The 19,596-nt window shown below is 47.1% G+C and overlaps 2 long non-coding RNA genes across 2 annotated transcripts; both read left to right on the top strand.

The window, feature by feature from the left end:
* Positions 1-954: 954 nt before the first annotated feature.
* Positions 955-2,234, top strand: LOC119354917. Its single transcript, XR_005171355.1, has 3 exons — positions 955-1,283; positions 1,388-1,468; positions 2,169-2,234. It is a non-coding gene; the product is annotated as an uncharacterized LOC119354917 (long non-coding RNA).
* A 44-nt stretch (positions 2,235-2,278) lies between these two features.
* Positions 2,279-6,801, top strand: LOC119354867. Its single transcript, XR_005171320.1, has 7 exons — positions 2,279-2,347; positions 2,453-2,554; positions 2,688-2,819; positions 2,911-3,076; positions 4,359-4,472; positions 5,087-5,190; positions 6,711-6,801. It is a non-coding gene; the product is annotated as an uncharacterized LOC119354867 (long non-coding RNA).
* Positions 6,802-19,596: the final 12,795 nt, after the last annotated feature.

The following is a 19,596-nucleotide window of genomic DNA, read 5'->3' as shown; positions in this document are numbered from 1 at the left end:
TGGGTGCACCTAATTTCAGACGTCACAACAAACACATGTAACACATTGGTTGATAGTTGATACTAATAATTAGTCCACGGTGAATTGGTCAAAAGAAAGAAGGAGTTTGTCCACGTAAAAAGGCACATTTGACGTCAACATTGGGAATTTAGATGAATATAAAATATGTTATCATTATTAAATACTGAGAACGAGCCTCTGATTTCATATTGTTTGTAACAAATAGTGAAACAAATAGGCATGATACACCAGTTGATAGTAGCACTAGAGTCCACATAGTGAATGCGATTGGGGGAAAGAAGATTGAGGTTGTCCACGTAAAATAGTAAGAGGAAAGAGACCACAATTAACCCCAACCTTGGGGATTTAGGTCTAGGCAACGAAATGAATAAGTAACATAAAACCACATTTGAACATGTTTGAAAGACAAGGAGCACCCGATTTCAGATGTTGGTGAGGAACATTGAAATAAATGGACGTGATTTAGGTATCAAGAGATAAGAATAGAAACTCCTCAGCCCGCTCCTCAGCGATTTGGGATTCCTGGCCGTCGGATCTGGTTGCTTGATGGATATTGGGCCGTCGGATCGACCCCTGGAACGACCTCGTCCGTCGGATAAAAAAAAGTTACTGCTGGAATGAATAGTTACTCCCGTTTCGTGCCACCGCTCGTAAATAGTCTGTCCAGCCGGGGGCATTTTCATCATTTCACTCGCACGGGTATAAAAGGGCCGGCTCCTGTAGCCTCCTCCTCTCCCCTCCCGAGCGCCTCCTCTCCCTCTCTCTCTCTCGTTCCCCTCCTCTCCCGCTCGCCCTCGCGCCGCCGCCTCCGCTAAGAGGACCTGGCGGTCTCCTCTGCCACTCGCGCCTCTCCCTCTCCTCTTTCTCCTGCTCGCCTCTCACCTGATCCCTAGCCCGCCGCCCGCCTCCCTGCCCCGCTGCTGCCGCCGCCCGCCGCCATCTCGTCTGAACCGGCAAGACGCCAAACCCAGCGCCCCCTCCCGTCCTCGGCCATCCAGCCCCCAACCCCACCCCACCCCACCCACTTGTCCCCTCCCTCCCAAACCCCAGAATCCCCTGCCCGCGCCGACCCAACCAATCCCGCACCCACGCGCCCGCACATGCGCAGCAGTAGGGCGTCGACGACGACGACGCGGCGCAACGGAGGGGTGCAGGTCAGCGAAGGGCACAGGCCACTGCTCACGCCGCTGCTGCGCTCGGTGCTCAACAGGAGTAGCTCGTGCTACGTCCGCACCGCCGGAGAGGACGCCAAGATGAGCATGGTAAGCCATCTCCATGTCCTCTCCGCCCCCATTCTTCTTTTCCTATCTAAGCTCAATCTTCTGATGCGTTTCTTCCTCCCTAAATCACATCTTGGACTTTGCAGGAGGTGCATGGGTTGCGCATTCGGATGAAGACTCAGTAGGTGGAGCAGCAAGAGGTGCCCCTCCGTAGGGCAGATTTGTGGGTGAGCTCCTCTACACGATATACTTCCCAGGTTGTATGGATGTTGTGAATATCTGGGTGATGAGAAAAGGGGTGGATGCTGGTGTGACGATGATTTAGATTGGAAGGGTAGCTTATCTTCCTCAAGATTTGTCTGTAGGTGTTCGACAAAACTCCTATAGACTGCCGGGAAGATTATATATGTAATATGTGTGCTCTTTTATTTACTCAATAATTTCCAACTTATGGATTTCTTATTAATTCCCTTCCAAAAGAGTTCAGATTATGTAGTGTATAGGCTTACGTTCCATCAGCAGTTCTGTACACACTTGAAAGATTTGCTGGGACGAAGAGTATAAGCAATTCCATTGAATATTTGGTTAGGTTTTCACTTTTTAGTTAAATGACAGGAGCAGGAATTTAGTGTAGTATTTTCTCTGTCCTACTCTTACATTGTATATCAGCAGCTCTTTTTTTTCAACTTATATTTCTGAAGCAAAGGTTCTTTTTATATTAGACCAGTGCTTCAAGGAAGCATGAATGTCCCCCCAGCCTATGTATAATATCCATGAAAGCATGGATTATGTGGAATTTGATAATGTTAAACGAAAGGCAATTTAATACCCCGTTCAAGAAAATTTATAATACACCTATGTAATAAGTCTCTTTGTTTTCCTTTTTCATTGCTTTCGGTTTGTTTACTGTCAACTCTCTCTCTACAGCCACACATCTATCACCAGCTGGTCCATATAGAGGAGGAGATAAGGTACATATCAAGACACCTTTCTCCATGACTTCCGTAGTTGATGGTCATGATTCTGTTTAGTTACAGGCCGTGGGGTGCTCTTCTTGGAAGACGGTTAGCGGAGCGTGGAATTATAGTCGCTTGCATTGATTATAGGTGCTTACCCTTTGATGGCATTTCTATCTAATTTCATGACTTCTAGGCGAGTAAGTATAGATTGACATATGTCTGGTTGATGAAATATGTAAATATATCTTGCAGAAATTTGCCCCAAGGAACAATAAGTGACATGGTCAGTGATGCTTTTGAGGCATTTTCATTTATTTGTGATACTATTGCTAGCTATGGAGGAGATCCTAATCAGTAAGTGATCATTCGTTATATATTTATATCACAGTACACTACTTTGGATGGACTACTTGAATATATCACAGTACACTACTATGGACGGACTATTTGAAACATCACATAGTCAGCTGTTCTTTTTATCTTGAAGGAACTATGCGCCGCACTTGAATATTTGATCCTTTTGGGCGGTGATTCTATCCAAAGTCGTTGTTGTGACGTCAGTGAGCAACCTCGGGCACCACACTGAGTGCTACCGCCTCCCCACCACTCATGACGCCAGGTGAGCTCACTCATGCAGCCTCCAGCCTCTCCGTTCATGTTGCGTTTCTCATGATGATCCTATGCCTTAAATCTGCCACTTTTTCGTGGAGGCTGTTCTACTTCTTCGAATTCAGGTGGCACAAGGAGGACCCAGTGGTGATCTGGCTGATGGGATGGCCCGGCTACTGCAGTGAGCTAGCCCTCTTCTACGAGAACGGCGCCTTCCACATAGCAGACAACATGTCGCTACTCTGGAATGAGTTTGGTTGGGATCAGGTATATTATATATACCGACAGTTTGCGTACTAATCAATCAATCTGTATAATATTTTTCTTAGAGATTGTTTAGACCCTGTATAATCTTCTCTCTGTTTGGAATTGGATATTGGCTACTGCAGGAGCCGAATCTTATCTATGTTGATCAGCAAACTGGGACTGGGTTCAGCTACATGTCTGATTCTGATTATTCACTATATGTAGTTTTGCAATTGATGCGATTAGGATATTACTGGGGGATTTTATCTAGGTTCCAGGGTGTTGAAAATTAAAAAGAATGTAACTAAAATTTTACTAAATTTAAAGCTGCATGTAAGATTTATGGTTTAAAAAGAACATACTTCCAAGTTCCAGATCAGTTTGCGGTGTGTGTGTGCGCGCGCTCAAAAGGTATAGTTTAGTTTAATGGATGCTATGCATCATGAGAGTACTTGATCTTTGTATATGTATTACAGTTTGCCATCTGGTGTCAATCTAATTTCTTAACACGAAAATGAGCAATTGTGATGCACCTCTTCTTTCCTAATAATAGTTTGCTTGTGACTAGCGACTGGTGGCGCTGGGTGCGCTTGCTTACTTTGTCGCGCAACTTCTTTGATCACCGCGTAGAACCTGACCTGGGTGTTGCAGGTTGCTCTCCCGATCTCTCTCTCATTAGCTACCGTGGTGTGCTATATAGACTGATATCTGAGTTTCACGCACCTTTTGGAAACATGACTTGCCTTAATTGTTATGTACTATCCATTCAACTTGCTAAATGTCAAAGTAATACTACATGCTTCGACATATACCAATGGATAGAATGTGCACATCCGACCATCGATAAGAATTTTTTTTTGTATTACTTTCTTGTAGCTCTGTCCGTGGTGGTCTCATGGATGTAGTGGTGACACCTCTCCAAGTATGCATGTCCAAAATCATTATTTTGTGGGAATTCTCGCAGACTTTGCCTTTGTTCCAGTAATTCTTTAACAAGTATTCTTCTTCTTTTCTCAACCTCTTGCATGCAATTTCAGGCCACTCCATCTATCCATGAAATATACATGTTTGTAGCATATTTTGTGATATCTTATACTACCATCTTATCTTATATTCACATTACCTCTGTAAAAAAAAATATACAATAGACTGCCTGCTACTTGATGCAATTTTAATATCTTCCTAAGAATTCATACACAACTCATGTTTTGTACTGAGTTATGAGAGAATACACAACTCTCAGGTTTATGTGACTGTGAGCTAGATGTTCATGCGTGTGGTTGTTTTGGCCGGTGATGTGCAGGGAGGCGTGCAACGACGGCATGAAGAACAACATCGAGACCATACGTTCGGTTTCTCTGTGCCCGCTCTGCTGCCATCCACACCCGCACTATCCCAGCTCGTGTGCCGGCTCGAGGTTGGAGATCTTCTCCTCTCCCCTCCTCCTTCACACACCTTATATTGGGGCTGCCATCGTGGTGCTTTGTATCAGCACATAATCTGTAGGTGTTCTCATCGGATAAACGTACCAGATTTTCAATCCATGGCATGATATGTGATGGAATTTTCAGCTAGAGATGGTTGTTACCTATTGGTCAGAGAAGCTATTGATAACACACCATGCATTGCAAACACAAACAAAAACATGATTATGCATAATTCATGTACTACTGATGCTATTTTGCATGGAAATCATGGGAAAAAGCCCCTATCATCGATCTGATTGTTATACTACTGATTGGTTTGGTTTGCAATGTTGTAGTGATAGTAGAGAGATTTCCTTATATTATTTTACTTTTGATAGACACCAAGTTCAGAAATTATTGCTCTATAATGATAATATTCTTAGATTATTTTTGTGTATTTTTTAATTTGATGCCACTTCTATAATTAAAACAATGATGTCTCCAATGCGTATGCTACTTCTTTGCTTCAAACTATAGCATGCATTTTTAGTTTCACCGATTTTGCATTACGAAAGTCACCCACTCACCGATTCTGCTCGATCTCTTCCTCCTTGGCGCTCGGCAGGAGAAGCTCAGGCCGCCACCACACAGAGGGAGAGGAACCCAAGATGAATCTATCCCGCCTTACTGTCCATGACCCGACGACAGAGACAGCTACTTCGAGCCTAGGTGAGTAGCCGCCAACCCTGCATTTTGAGCCTAGGTAACCAAGTTTGTGTCTACTTCTCTGATTAGTTGCTTATGCTTCATGGTCTTTGTGGGAAACACAACATGATGCCTTGCTTGTTCCTGAGCAAGGCCTTTTGGGACCGATCTCTCTAGCATTAAAGAAAGCAAGATTGATGCTCTGTTTTCTCTATTTTTTTTGGGTTGGAGCAGAGTGCGTGGGTTACCGATCCCATATGCCAGTGTATAGCAAGAACAAAAAAACTTTAGTTGATTTGACTTTTAACCTAAATTTATTTAGGAAACTCATACTAACCTTTATCGTAGTTAGTTGCACCAGCTTGCATGTATTTAAGTAACTAGAGAAGTTTGGTCCTTGCTTAGCCATATAATCATAGGACAAATATGTCGTGGTTGCAATTATTATCCAGGTGATGTTTTTAGGAGCTAGATTAAATTCAGTACAGTGATTTGGCCATCGAATGTGTGAAAATATCTACAGCTTTCTGTTTGAGATGGGGATATTTGTTAGATTAGCAGATGCACATTTGAGTATGATGTTATGTTGTGTTGTTAGCATGTAGAAATATTAGTATAAGCTCCGCAGAGAAGAAAAAACACAAATTTGTATGAGCTGGTTACATCATTTATTTGTGTTGTTTATGGTTGTAGTGGTTGACGGCGACTAGGTTCTCAATACAGGTTCCGATCATTATTAAAGGTTACTATGTCAAAATTAGGATGTGCAAGTTGATGACGGTGACTATGGTTGTAGTGGTAAGGTATTTACTCTTCTAAAATGATATGCATCATTGTTAAATGTTGAAATTAGGCAGTTCAACAAGAAACTTGATGGCAACATGCCTCCTAGGAATAATAAGGACATTCTTTATATAGAGGGAAAGCAAAGACATAATTGTTTCTTCTAGTTTATTGTTACTTCTTATATGTTGAGGCGCGACTAAATCATTTATGAAATGCCATAATAAACCTCTTATTCTTACTTATATAGAGGGAAAGCAAAGACATAATTGTTTCTTCTGGTTTATTGTTACTTCTTATATGTTGAGGCGCGACTAAATCATTTATGAAATGCCATAATAAACCTTTTATTTCTTACTGTAGAAAGATAAAAAATGTTCACCGTTATGCACAAAATAGTTTGTCTTAAGGATTGACAATTAGGATGGGCAGGCATACTCATCCATGGCACCTTGCTGAATGAAAACATTATTTTAGACTCCTGGTAATATATTCTTCCTTGCATTTGTTGCAATTTTTCCCACTTATGCCTTGCATTTATGGATCCCCCCCCTATGGTGTAGGTTGTAGTTGCTGCTGTATGATGCTTGTGTGGCTTAGGGATTGATGCTACTCCCTTTAAGATTGTTGCTTTCTGATTTTTCTTACCAAGGGTTGTCATCTAAAGTTGATTTTTATAGGAATCAGAATCTGTTCTTTTTTCTTCACCAGGAACTGGTTCCTAATTTGGCTGATGATCCTTTTCTTCCTATGGTATGCAGGCTCGTCGGCGGGGCAGTGCAAGGCGTAACTCCGACGTGGTTCCTCGCCGGTTGGACGGTGTTCAGGCGCAACCCGGTGCCCACTGAGTACTGCCTCAGCTACAACCTCCCTTGGTGAGCTCCATCTTCCTCCTGCTCGTCTGCTTCGGCTACTGCATTGGACATGGCCATGGCTATATTGATGTGGTGCTCGTCTGGTTGATGCTCTATTCCCTGCTCATGCATCGGTTCCTACTTGAGCTCTTTAGTTGTAGATGCATGGTATTCTAGGGTTTGCAGGCTGAGTTCATGTTTGGTTTCTATCATAGGAGTTCCTGCGATGATCTGGTTTACATGTGGATTCTCTGGTTGTATAGTTATGCTCCTGGATTTGCTAAATTGACCAGTAGTGTTCGTGCTAGGGCGATGATGATTAACCTTGACTGAAATAAGTGTGCCTTTGAGCAATCGAGGCACCCGTGGGTATCAAGCTGGATCCTCCCTCTTGTCTCTAGAGTCCTTTTTGATCCCGTGATACTTGTTGTTCTGTCCTAGGATGGTCATTCTTGTTGAGTGATAACCAGGGCAGCTCCATTGTATAAACAGATTGATCTATGATAAGAGATGATGGGGGTAGGTTATATGATCGAGGAAAGCCGAATCTGAGCCCACTATGCAATGAACCCTGAACTATTTTTATTTGTACTTAAAGGTGTTACTTATTTATGCTCCGATGGCTTTCGTGCTGGGGCGATGATGATTAGCCGTGTCTGAAATAAGTGTGCCTTCGAGCAATCGAGGCACCTGTGGGTATCAAGTTGAATCCTCCCTCTTGTCTCTAGAATCCTTTTTGATCCTGTGATACTTGTTGCTCTGTCCTTGGATGGTCATTCTTGTTGAGTGATGACCAGGGCAGCTCCACTGTATAAAAAGATTGATCTGATGATAAGAGACGGGGGTAGGTTATATGATCAAGGAAAGTCAGATCTGAGCCCACTATGCAATGAACCCTGGATCCTTTTTATTTGTATTTAAAGGTGTTGCTTATTTATGCTCCGGTGTTTATAGTCGTCTTATGTAAAGATTTCTTCTCTCTCATACCTTTATTGCATATGAGTTGTTCTTGATCTTTTATTGTTTGTTGTTGGTCCTTGATTTAATCTGGTTAAGAGTAAGCTGCACTTTGTTATACTAGAAAGACATGCTCCCAGCAAGTTATAGGGGCCTCTCTTGCTGCCTTAAGTTTGTATGGCAAAGTATGCATCATGTGTGCCTCATTTGTACAGGAGCTCTGGAACAAGAAAAACAATAATCACAAGGATGGAGGCTTAACATGTATTTTGTTTGCCATCTGGTGTTTATCTAATTTTTTGATGGTGTGACCAAAACCAGATTACCTTTTCTAATGTTAGTATTGGAGTGCTATCTGCAATGGCATCTACTATATATACTGAAAGTAGTTTTATTTATCTTTAGAACTTGATATATTTTCTAAAACCACACATTATGCTTCTATTTGTATCTATGACTTCTGAAGCAAGTCAACACCCACACAGGCAAACAAACCAAACTGCCGGTAGAGTCACTGTATATAAGGAAATTTACTTTGCTTCCAGTAGTGGGTTTAGGCTTGATAGAAGCTTGGTTGTTTATATTTTCAGAAAACCGGATCTATCATGATTAAGATATGGTCAACATGTATATATTTGGTTCTACTGTTCCCTCCAGTGTTGCTTACCAATGTGATTGCTTAATGATTACTACGACATATCTTGCTAGGTCCAAGCTAACAACAATCCTCTTGGTCTTAAATTTTTTTGTCAAGGCGGCAGGGATCAAAGAATAACAGATCTGGGTCTTCGCCTTCCAAGATTAGAAGGGGGAAACCATCGCTCACTGTCCATATGCTTTAAAAGCAAATCTCAAGTGCATTGCCTATACAAAAATAATTTTGTGGTCATCTATCTCACAAACTATTCACATCAAGTTCATATGGAATGGCACTCACGGAGGCAATTGAGCCAAGCTATCTATTGTATGCCTAACTATGGCTTCGTAGTTTTATTGCCTCCATTGCCATTGTTGGCTTTTTCTCTCTTATGTTTCTGCTCATATTACTGAACTTAATGTTAGCTAATTAGTTTTTCTATTCGTATGACCGTAGTGGATGCTGCCTTGCTTCTAGCACGGGTTAACTTTGATAGTCTCATGCCCATGTTTAACTTGATGATCGATGTTACTCTTCTGGTGCATATTGAATGTTTCTTCTTACTCTTGAACCGGCCAGATAATCGATTGTTCTGTTATATGTGCTAAAACTTGCCTTCATACTGATACATCATGCCATTTGATCTTCCATCGGTTGACCATATCGTTGGGACCGGCACCCTCGCGCCAAGGCGCGTTGCCGATCTAGTTGATACTATAAGAGACACGGATAGGATGCAACACACTTCTGTACTTGATTCATGTCAGTACATATACACTGTGTATAGGGGAGGCAAGAATGTGCAAGTCTATTGTTTCGAAATAGCTTTGGCCCTAATTTATATATAAAGCAAAAACTGAACAGAGTATATGGCCGAACGATACAAGGTGGAGAGATAGTCCTCTTACAATGTCGATCACATGATAAATGTATCATGTACACTGCATGTCACTATCCTACCAATAAAGAACACAGGAGGATCCGAGTACACCACCATGCTACACCCTACACACCTAAGCTCCACGACAACGTCCTCTGGAGGGATGTCGGCGCCACGCGTCGCCGCTGTCGAGTCCACAATGGACAAAGGTTTTCACCCATAACCCGAACATGGAGAGGAAAACCACGACGACGTCTTCAAGAAGACAGCGGCGCCCACGGGCGTCGCCATCGTCGGCACCAAAGAGCGAAGCTTTCGCCCGGTAATTCTCGCGTATCACCACGAGGTCTTTAGAAGAAGCATGACGAGCATAGATCCCCAGATCCGAATCAAGGCGCCACCATGGAGACCGAGAGCGTGCCCGAGCTACCTTGCGTCACGCCTCTCGCCGCCCACACGACCAAGAGGCAATGCTGCCACCGCCGCCATGGTGCCTGCCGGAGAGCCAACCATGCGGACCACCTTCCACAGTCGTCGCTCCGGCATCCATGCCACGAGACATTGCCAGCCGCCCGCTTCAGAGTGCACAAATCGTGGTTGGGATGGCCCGGCATCTCCCCTAGGCCAAGGTCAACGCGACCACCGTAGTGGCACTCACGCTTGAAGTCCCCTCCAATCCCGGTGGACCAGGCGGGACATGACCCAGTGACTGCCGACACCCATCATTGAGCCATCAACTCGGATGAAGCCAAATCACATTCTACAACACTAATCCAACTGTCGGCACAACACTGACCCGACCACCACCGCCATGGTCCTTCACCAAAGCCATAACGAGGAGTTAATTGCAAGGAAGTACCACATTTGGGACAGTTGTAACGGATCAGTACCATTATTTAGATTTTTTGCAAGTCAGTACCACGTTTGAGGCTAATCGTTGTAAAATGGGCTAAGCGTCGTATAATGCTGTATTGACGCCATATCTGACCATGCGGCCCCACCTGTCAGGTGACACGTGGCATGTTATTTTTTCAAGAAGACAGTGGCGCCCACGGGCGTCGCCATTGTCGGCACCAAAGAGCGAAGCTTTCGCCCGGTAATTCTCGCGTATCACCACGAGGTCTTTAGAAGAAGCATGACGAGCATAGATCCCCAGATCCGAATCAAGGCGCCACCATGGAGACCGAGAGCGTGCCCGAGCTACCTTGCGTCATGCCTCTCGCCGCCCACACGACCAAGAGGCAATGCTGCCACCGCCGCCATGGTGCCTGCCGGAGAGCCAACCATGCGGACCACCTTCCAGAGTCGTCGCTCCGGCATCCATGCCACGAGACATTGCCAGCCGCCCGCTTCAGAGTGCACAAATCGTGGTTGGGATGGCCCGGCATCTCCCCTAGGCCAAGGTCAACGCGACCACCGTAGTGGCACTCACGCTTGAAGTCCCCTCCAATCCCGGTGGACCAGGCGGGACATGACCCAGTGACTGCCGACACCCATCATTGAGCCATCAACTCGGATGAAGCCAAATCACATCCTACAACACTAATCCAACTGTCGGCACAACACTGACCCGACCACCACCGCCATGGTCCTTCACCAAAGCCATAACGAGGAGTTAATTGCAAGGAAGTACCACATTTGGGACAGTTGTAACAGATCAGTACCATTATTTAGATTTTTTGCAAGTCAGTACCACGTTTGAGGCTAATCGTTGTAAAATGGGCTAAGCGTCGTATAATGCTGTATTGACGCCATATCTGACCATGCGGCCCCACCTGTCAGGTGACACGTGGCATGTTATTTTTTCAAGAAGACAGCGGCGCCCACGGGCGTCGCCATTGTCGGCACCAAAGAGCGAAGCTTTCGCCCGGTAATTCTCGCGTATCACCACGAGGTCTTTAGAAGAAGCATGACGAGCATAGATCCCCAGATCCGAATCAAGGCGCCACCATGGAGACCGAGAGCGTGCCCGAGCTACCTTGCGTCATGCCTCTCGCCGCCCACACGACCAAGAGGCAATGCTGCCACCGCCGCCATGGTGCCTGCCGGAGAGCCAACCATGCGGACCACCTTCCAGAGTCGTCGCTCCGGCATCCATGCCACGAGACATTGCCAGCCGCCCGCTTCAGAGTGCACAAATCGTGGTTGGGATGGCCCGGCATCTCCCCTAGGCCAAGGTCAACGCGACCACCGTAGTGGCACTCACGCTTGAAGTCCCCTCCAATCCCGGTGGACCAGGCGGGACATGACCCAGTGACTGCCGACACCCATCATTGAGCCATCAACTCGGATGAAGCCAAATCACATCCTACAACACTAATCCAACTGTCGGCACAACACTGACCCGACCACCACCGCCATGGTCCTTCACCAAAGCCATAACGAGGAGTTAATTGCAAGGAAGTACCACATTTGGGACAGTTGTAACGGATCAGTACCATTATTTAGATTTTTTACAAGTCAGTACCACGTTTAAGGCTAATCATTGCAAAATGGGCTAAGCGCCATATAATGCTGTATTGACGCCATATCTGACCACGCGGCCCCACCTGTCAGGTGACACGTGGCATGTTATTTTTGCAGATAAGACCCCCGCATTGCACTTAATCACGCAAATGCTCCCGCGAAGTAATAAAAAAAGAAATTGACCGCGCAGGAGCGGATTCAAACCCGCGACCTCCAGGTTCCAACGGAGAGGCCCTGCCACTACGCTACGCCCAGTAAACTATTCAGTTAGGATACTAAGGACTTATGTTATTAGACGATTAAGGGCCTATTCGGTTTGGAAGATTTTCATAGAAAACACATAGGAACAAGGATCCCGAAGGAAATTTCTTATAGATGCGTTCGGTTTGTAGGAAATGTGTATAGGAATTTCGTAGGAATACTATTCATTTCCTATGTTTTTGGAGGAAATTACACATCCACTCAAAGCTCATTTTGCGTGTAGGAACGAGGCGAGCCAATTCCTTAGGGTGGCAAGTGCCATCCTATAAAATTTCTATACTAGTCCTAATTCCTACGTTATGAAATCCTCCAAACCGAATGAGCCCTAAAAAATAAAACGAAGGAAAAAAGCGGCGATCGAAGAAAGGGCCCGCACCGCAGCCAGGATTCGAACCGACAACGAGGGCGACACAGCGAGCACTCACTCCCGCTGCGCCGCCAGTATTCCTCTGCTTATGTAACGTGCGTAAAGATTTTATACGGTGCTTCGTTCTCTTTTTCATACGGTAACATAAAAGATAAATAGCGCGCGCCATACATAGTGTGTGTATCATATATTGATAAAAATTTACATCATATACAAAAAAATGTAATTTATAAATTTTAAAAAGTACATTGTATATTAAAAAAATGTTCAATGTATATAACAAAAATTTTCATCGTATATTATACAATAATGTTCAATGTATTTTTATAGAATAATGTTCAGTGTGTATTTACAACCTTTTTTGCATACTAAACCTATATAAAAAACTGTAAAAAATTGAAAACATAAAAATCCGAAGAATACCAAAGATTTGAAAAAGATAAAAGAAATCAGAAACAAAAAAACACGTACAAAAAAAGGAATTTATGCATTTTTTTAAAGTTCATCGTATATTTATGTTCAGTGTGTATAACAAAATTGTTCATCGTATATTATACAAGAATGTTCAGTGTGTATTTATATAATAATGTTGAGTTTGTATTTACAAAAATATTGCATACTATACCTATATAAAAAAGAAATGCGAAACAAAAAACATAATGAAAAATGAAAAAAAGGCCAGGACGTGTCCAAACTAGATAAATGTAAGAATGCCACAAGTCTGGCGAGGGCATCTCTCTATTGTAGTGGCTGGCGCGCACTTTCTTTCACTCGCTGGCGCAGGTTCGAATAAGCGCAAACATGAGTTTTCCCGTTTGTTTTATTTATTTAACAGTCACATAATATATCAAACTACTATACTATTATAACAGCCAACATGGGCTAGTGTAGTGGCACGGCCTTTCCCTCAAAACCGGGAGGGCGCGTGTTTGAATCCCCGCGGCGCGCAATTTTATTTTTTAAGCGCAATGCCCGGGTCTTATCTGCAAAAGCAATATGCCATGTATCATCTGACAGGTGGGGCCGCACAGCGTCAATACGGCACTTAGCCCGTTTTGCAACGATTAGCCTCAAACGTGATACTGACTTGTAAAAAATCTGAATAGTGATATTGATCCGTTACAACTGCCTCAAGTATAGTACTTTCTTGCGATTAACTCCATAACGAGAGGATGCCCCCCAGTCGAACCGCAAGCTCCTACCTTGGCCAGAACTGAGGCGGCCCAGAGCTGTGCACCGACTCCATGACGAGCGAGCGTCGAACACCGCACGAGGAACAACGAACCCCGGGCAGAAGGAACACGTCAAACTCTCGGACTGGTGGCTAGTCTGCGTTGCCTTCAAACTGCCAGCCAACGCACCCAGGAGAGGAGAACACCACCCCATCAGGAGAGGAGGCCGCCCAAGGCAACCGGCAGCTCCGGCCGCCGAGTAGCCGCATGCATCCACTATGCCATCCCCGCGCCCACATCGGCTCTCCACACATCGCGCCGCCACCACCGTCCGAGGCCGAGGTCCCCACCGCCCGTCCGCTTTTTTGCCTCCACCCACCCGTGAGAACGGCCGCCAGCCACCTCGCTGCCAGCAGCCGCCGCCCACCGCCGGGAAACGCCAGGCCGCGCCGCCCCCAGCCCTCGCCGCAGCAGCTTCCCACGTGCCAGATCCGTGGCACCGCAGCTTGCCACCGCGCGACCCCCCGCCGTCCGCGCCGCCTGAGACACGACCACCTTGCCAGTGGCCTCCAGCGCACCAGCACGGCGTCGTGCCGCGGCGCCCGGCGCCCACGCCGCGCCCCAGCTGAAGAGGAACGCCCGCGCCGCACCTCTACACACGGGGGAATGAGGAGGCCCTGCGGCCGCCGGCCCGGGCGAGCTTTGACAGGCCAGGCCCTCTGGCGGCGGCGGGAGAGGAGGGATGAGGGGGAGCTCGGCGGCGACGTGGGAAGGAGAGGGTGTGGGCGTGTCGGGTCCAAGTCGTTTCCTTACCTCAATCGACGAACTGGGTTTTTTCGTGCAAGTCTATCATGGCCAACCAATTCACTGGAGGCTTAGCTTGTGGCTACAGAACAGGGACACATGGTTACAATGTGCGACAGTATGTGTAGACTAAATCAGCTACTTCTGCAGATAGTAGCACCAGATATCCGTAGACAATGCAAGCAAGAGAAAGATGGTTGATTTTCTTCCATGCAAGAGAAAAGACTGCGTTTGTGGACCGAAATGTCCTCACAGGCACCCATGCACCTGCAGCTATCGGTCTCGGCCGTAGTACGCGCCCCCGACGTCGAACTGGATGTCACTCGTACTCCAACCCAAAAAGCCTTTTGTATGCATGATATTCTGGGGTAAAACACTCGGCTTGGCCGCGAGTTGTATGCCAAACACATATTGGATGAGCCCATCTAGTTTCTGGTCCCTCTCCTTCCCATCAGCAAAGAATCAAGGTCCACGGTTACTCATTTCTCTTTCTCACGTGGATGAACTGAAGTCATCGCTGCTCATCTCAACAAAAGACATATATGTTTGGTGCTTGGGGGTGCTCCAGAAAGCAATATATTTCCGCGTGCTAGCTAGGAGATGTTGGTAGGAGTATTAATATCCCAAAAGCATTGTTTTTTGCAGGGGACACAAAAATACATCACATATAAGTTTACGACATGCATTAATCATGCACGTACATTTTCTTTTGTGGGGATCTTTGCACGTGCATCACTTATCTTTTTCATATCCAAACAACAAGGAACAAACATAGTAACATGCTTTGTGCGGATGGTATTTTCATAAGAATAATCTGTTCATTGATAAAAAAACAAGAAAAAGGAAGGAAACACATCTGCATCGAGCGTCCCTAGGTGGTCTACGGACCTAGATGTAATTTATATTATTTCTGGTGTTCGTTGTATTGCCATGATTGAAGATGAATAGATTGGAAGTTTTCTCGCAAAAAAAACCTTTTATTTTTTACGAACGGCGAGTCTTATTAACAAAAATGACCATACAGTAAATACAAACACAATGATCTTACTTATGAAGGGTGGATGCACACAACCAACGCCAACACACCCATACAAAAAACACGCCTGAAAAGAGCAAAATCATACCAGACCAAAACTTTACCTAAGCGAAGTAAAAGAAAAATCAGCAAAGCGATCAAAACATTGATCAACAAGCTACAAAAATGACAATATCCGTAGCAATCATCTTCGAAACTGCATGGACAACCATATTCTTCAACAACAATGCCTCCAGGAAGCAAACGACACTCAAGCAATGTCATCACCGCAACCAACCCCTAGAGGCCATTCTTGGGTTTCACCCAGAAAAACAAGTCCAAGCATATCCGAGCAATGCCTTGAACAAGGTAACCACATCACATTTCCCAGGTATAATCCACTTAGCTCAGACCTATGGTTTTCACCATGGAGTTCGAGACCGGGTACTTAAGAAGAACCATCAAATCAGAGTCAACCATGTGTTGTCGCCATCACTTTTCCGCAGACCCGGCAGTTACATGCGCTGGGCTAGAAATCCCACCACTGTTGTTGCACAAGCATATCCTCTGCGGCAAGCTGTCGTCCATTGATTGCATTTTACAACCGAAGGCAAACTTGTCGAAATGAGAATCTCCAAAGTCCACAAAGGAGCCTTCTGACGACACCACACAACCTTGCAAGAATGAGCTACCGGAAGTAGGTACTGGATCTGGAGCGATGAACCCTCACGAAGACCCACCGCTGGCTACCGCAATCCACATCTCGAATGAGATACCACCACCACATGCAACAACTTGCTCATTTTCCTAGTGAACTGATCTGAGGCCAGACCCACACACATCCGAGTTGAGCGGCGTGTCCTAGCCGACTCCCCTCAAGAGATCTCAACATGGTAAGCTGGTGTGTCCTTTGCTGTTCTGACTGGGCACCGTCGTGTCACCATGATCTATGGCCTGGAGAAACCGTCGCGTCGTCCGATACACTGTCGCACAACTAGGTTGTGTCGGCATGGAAGTCCCCCTCTGTCGCCTTCCTCGGGCCGACCCACGCTTCGCCCTCAGGCGGCGGCGAGATAAAGAGGAGCAGTGGGAGGTAGTTGCGGTGGCTAGGGTTCCTCCCTCAAGCCACGCTGGGAGTGACTTGAGGGTCGTGTGGTTACTAGGTATGAGTTTCTATCATTGTTTCTACATGATGCTCTCACAGAACCTTTTATTAGGTAATGCGAAGTTCATCATGCATCCAAGTTGAATATAGTTGTATAATCCAAGAGTTGTATAGAATTTGTGTTAAACTTTAGATAAGATAGGACTAAAGTTGCAATGTCGAAAATGTGCAACCAAATTTTCATTTGATAAATACTTATATTCTTGAAAAATTAAAATGAATATCAGGCCATCCAATTAGAGAAAAAAATGAAATGTTATTAATAAATGTCGGAGGGGTCGGTTGAGTGCACCCAATCTCAGATGTCACAATAAACGCGTGTAATACTTCTGTTGATAGTTGATAATAGTTATTAGTCCATGGTGAATTGATCAAAAGAAAGGAGTTTCTCCATGCAAAAAGAAAACACATTTGACAGCAACCTTTGGGATTTAGATGAATAAAAGATGTTATCATGATTAAATACTGACTACAAGCATCTGATTTGGTATGTTTGCAACAAATAGTTAAACTAATAGGCATACACCAGTTGATAGTGGTTAAGAGTTATCATGGATTTCACTCTCTTTTTTCGCGAATACGCAAAAGCCTTGCGTATCTTTGCATTGATAGATAGAGTGACAAAACATGAAGGTATTACAAGGTGGAGGGGAAGCTAACTAGTTCGTGCACAATGATGGCAAACATTGGTAGCCTTGGCACACGGTCGACGGGGTGTGCAGCCCGATCTGCCGTAGCCTACGTCTCAGGCAAGATGAGGGCCATGCCCTTTGCGCCGGCGCGCGCCCAGAGCCGCGCCTCCTCCTGGATCATATGCACCGCGCGTCCCACGGCTGGTTGATCGCCGTCGAAGAGGCAGCCGTTCCGGTGTTTCCATAGGTGCCAAACGGTGAGGACGGCAATGGAGGGGAGGCCATGGCGAAGAGGAGCTGAGGTGTTGGAGATGGCCGTAGAGAGCCAGCTGGCGAACTCGTCACTGCGTGCGGGGATCGCGGTGGTGCATCGGCACCATGAGAGCACCTCGTGCCAGGTTTGGCGGGAAAAGGAGCAGCCCGTCATGAGATGCTGCATGGATTCCGGCTCTTGGTCGCATAAGAGGCAGCGAGGCTCGTGGGGAAGGCCATGGCATGCCAGGCGGTCAGCAGTCCAACACCTGCCCATCAGCGCAAGCCAGACGAAGTACTTAATGCGGAGCGGAGCCCATGTTCTCCAAGTGATGTGCCAGTGCGGGTCGGCGGTGGAGCCGGCGAAAAGGGCTTGATAGCAGGAGCTGGCCGAATAGATCCCAGAGTCAGTCCAACGCCACTACAGCCGGTCCGGCTCGTCGGTCAGGTGCATGTGCCAGAGATGCCGCCATAGTGTGACGTACTGCACGGTCATGGCCACGCCCATGGCGCCGTGGATGTCGGCGATCCACGCCCGGTTGAGTAGGCCGTCGCGCACCGAGCGTGTCCTGCGCCGGCGTTTGGGCACCCTGCAGTAGACCAGAGGCGCAATTGGAGATGCTCTTCCCGTCCAACCAGTGATCCTCCCAGAATAAGCAGGACTCGCCATTGCCAACGTGCCAAGAGGTTGAAGCCCTGAAGATGGCCTGAACCTCCGGGCAGCGGGGGATGTGCAGGTGCTGCCATGGGCACGAGGCGTCGGATCTCTGGAGCCACATCCACCGAGCGCGCAGCGAGATGCCGGCGCGCTGTAGATCCGGGATCCCAAGGCCGCCGAGGGATATTGGTCTACAAACCCGGCGCCAGTTGACCTTGCAGTGGCCTCCACTCGCGTCTTTCCGGCCATACCAGAGGAAGTTTCGAATCAGGCGATTGATGCGCTTTAGGATGGATGGGTTGATGGCCATCCCGATCATGATGTGCGTGGGCATGGCCGAAAGAACATGACGGCACAGGGCAAGCCTGTCGCCCCTCGACATCAGAGATGCCCACCACGGTGACAGCCTGCGCTCCAGCTTATCTATGATGGGTTGTAGAGCGGTGGAGCTGACTTTGCGGATCGACAGCGGCAGTCCGAGGTAGGTGGTGGGGAAGTCTTGCAGCAGGCAGGCGAGGTTCGCGGTGATCATGGCCCGGTCTGCGTTCGTGCACTGGATGGGGGAGTCCGCGCATTTGGCGTAGTTGGTGTGCAACCCAGACGCGGCCCCGAATACCCGCAGTAGCTCGTGGACAGCAGCCAGGTCGTGCCCGTCAGGTCGGCAGAAGACAACGACGTCGTCAGCGTAGATGGAGACGCTTGAGGACATATGACGCGCAGTGAGACGTTGCAGCACCCTCTCGCTGGCCGCGTGGCATATGAGGTTGTTGAGGGTGTCGATGTCCATGAGAAATAGCATGGGGGACACGGGGTCGCCCTGCCGCAGCCCGCAACGGTGTTGGATGGGCGGTCCGGGGACGCCGTTGGTGAGGACCCGTGTGCTGGCCGTGCCGAGGAGTATGCATATCCACTCACACCACCGGTGACCGAATCCAAGGTGGCGTAATGTCTCCAGAAGGAAAGCCCAGGACACGGAGTCGAAGGCGCGTGCAATATCAAGCTTGAGCATGACGCGGGGATTTTTCAGGTTGTGGAGCTGCCGCACTGTTTGTTGCACGAGTAAGAAGTTGTCGTGTATGCAGCGGCCGGCGATGAACGCACTTTGGTTGGCGGAGATCATGGCGTCGAGGCGTGGCACGAGGCGAAGTGAAAGCACCTTGGCGAAGAGTTTGGCAACGAGGTGTATCAGGCTGATCGGCCGATAATCCGAGAGCGATGCAGCATCTTGTTTCTTGGGTAGGAGGATGAGTAGCGCCTCATTGAGCCGCTGGAACCCGCGGCTGTTGAGGTTGTATAACTTGTCGAACGCAGCCACGAAGTCGTCTTTGATGGTTGCCCAAGAAGCACAAAGAAATTCTGACGTGAAGCCGTCCGGGCCAGGGGCCCGGCCCTTCGGGAGCCGCCGGATGGTCTCCCATATCTCACCCTCAGAGAAGGGGAGCTCGAGATCGAGCAGCTCGAAGGAGCGCGGGTCTAGGGCGTCCAGGTCGATGGATGAGGTGCGCTCGACGCCGGTACCTTGGATCG

The sequence above is a fragment of the Triticum dicoccoides genome, chromosome 1A, assembly GCF_002162155.2.
Source record: "Triticum dicoccoides isolate Atlit2015 ecotype Zavitan chromosome 1A, WEW_v2.0, whole genome shotgun sequence".
Taxonomy (NCBI): Eukaryota; Viridiplantae; Streptophyta; class Magnoliopsida; order Poales; family Poaceae; genus Triticum; species Triticum dicoccoides.
Note: the sequence above shows the minus strand (reverse complement) of the source record. Positions and strands in the feature narration are given on the sequence as shown.